This window comes from Rutidosis leptorrhynchoides, chromosome 10 (genome assembly GCF_046630445.1).
Source record: "Rutidosis leptorrhynchoides isolate AG116_Rl617_1_P2 chromosome 10, CSIRO_AGI_Rlap_v1, whole genome shotgun sequence".
NCBI classification, from domain to species: domain Eukaryota; kingdom Viridiplantae; phylum Streptophyta; class Magnoliopsida; order Asterales; family Asteraceae; genus Rutidosis; species Rutidosis leptorrhynchoides.
This window is the reverse complement of record NC_092342.1, coordinates 18,187,319-18,188,980: the sequence shown is the minus strand read 5'-3', so window position 1 is coordinate 18,188,980 and position 1,662 is coordinate 18,187,319. Positions and strand designations below refer to the sequence as shown.

General features: G+C 35.7%; 1 non-coding gene across 1 annotated transcript; it reads right to left on the bottom strand.

Annotated features, from left to right (window-relative positions):
* Nucleotides 1-249: 249 nt before the first annotated feature.
* LOC139873879 (small nucleolar RNA R71) lies at nucleotides 250-356 on the bottom strand. The gene has a single exon (XR_011767592.1). It is a non-coding gene; the product is annotated as a small nucleolar RNA R71 (small nucleolar RNA).
* Nucleotides 357-1,662: the final 1,306 nt, after the last annotated feature.

Genomic DNA, 1,662 nt, shown 5'->3' with positions numbered 1-1,662 from the left:
AATCAATGCCAATTTAGTGGTACGCCAAAAGAAGATCCAAATTAACATCTTCGAACCTTTAATAGGATTTGTACTCTATTCAAAATTAGAGAAGTTGAGGATGAACAGATCTATCTCATGTTATTTCCCTGGACTTTAAAGGGAGAAGCCAAAGATTGGTTAGAATCGTTACCCGAAGGGGCGATTGATACATGGGATGTTTTAGTTGAGAAATTTCTTAAAAGATTCTTTCCGGCATCTAAAGCCGTGAGACTTCAAGGAGAAATTGTTACATTTACACAAAAGCCAAATGAAACTCTATATGAGGCATGGACAAGATTTGAAAAGTTGTTGAGAGGATGTCCTCAGCATGGTTTAGACACTTATCAAATAGTACAAATATTCTACCAAGGCTGCGATGTCACTACAAGAAAAGACATCGACACAGCAGCTGGTGGATCCATTATGAAGAAAACCGCAACTGAAGCTCACAAAATTATTGATAATACAGCATCCCACTCTCATGAGTGGCAACAAGAAAAAGATATTATTCGTTCATCTAAAGTGCCTAGAGCCGATTCTAGCCATGACTTTGATTCCATTTCTGCAAAGTTAGATGCTTTCGAGAGACGAATGGAAAAGATGATGAAAGATATTCACGCAATACGAATTAGTTGTGAGCAGTGTGGAGGACCACATTTGACAAAAGATTGTCTTAGTATTGAACAAACAATGGAACAAAAAGAGAATGTTTCATACATAAATCAAAGGCCTGGAAATAATTATCAAGGTAATTATCAACCACCAAGACCAAACTACAATCAAAATCAGAATTATAACCGAAATATTCCATACAACATTCAACAAAGTCCTAGCAATCAACAAGTATCTAATAATACTTACAACCAGCAAAGACCTATTTTTCCAAATAAACCACCACAAATCGATGATAAAAAGCCAAATTTAGAAGATATGATGTCAAAGCTAGTTGAATCTCAAACGCAATTTTTCACATCTCAAAAACAAACTAATGAACAAAATGCTCAAGCATTTAGAAATCAACAAGCTTCGATTCAAAATCTAGAACAAGAAGTAAGCAACCTAGCAAGGTTGATAGGTGAAAGAAAATCGGGGAGTCTACCTAGCGATACAAATGCTAACCCCCGGAATGAAACAGCTAAAGCCATTACCACAAGAAGTGGTATTACACTTAAACCACCTGAAATGCCTGTAATTTCTGATGACTCTATTCCTACTCCACAAGAACCACAATCTGATCAAGAAAAGGAAAAAGAACCGGTAGTTGAAAAGGTTAATGATGATAACACAGTTAAGGCTAAACCTTATGTTAAACCATACCAACCACCACTTCCTTACCCGAGTAAAATGAGAAAAGAAAGACTTGAAGCCGAGCAATCCAAATTCTTGGATATGTTTAAACAAATAAATGTAAATCTTCCTTTCATTGATGTAATTTCAGGAATGCCAAGATATGCTAAATTCTTGAAAGATCTAATCACAAATAGAAGAAAAATGGAAGAACACTCAGCTGTTACTATGAATGCTAATCGTTCTGCAGTGCTGTTGAATAAACTACCAGAAAAATTATCAGATCCAGGAAGTTTCACAATTCCATGTTTTCTGGGTAGTCTTAGTTCAATAGAAGCATTGGCAGACTTAGAT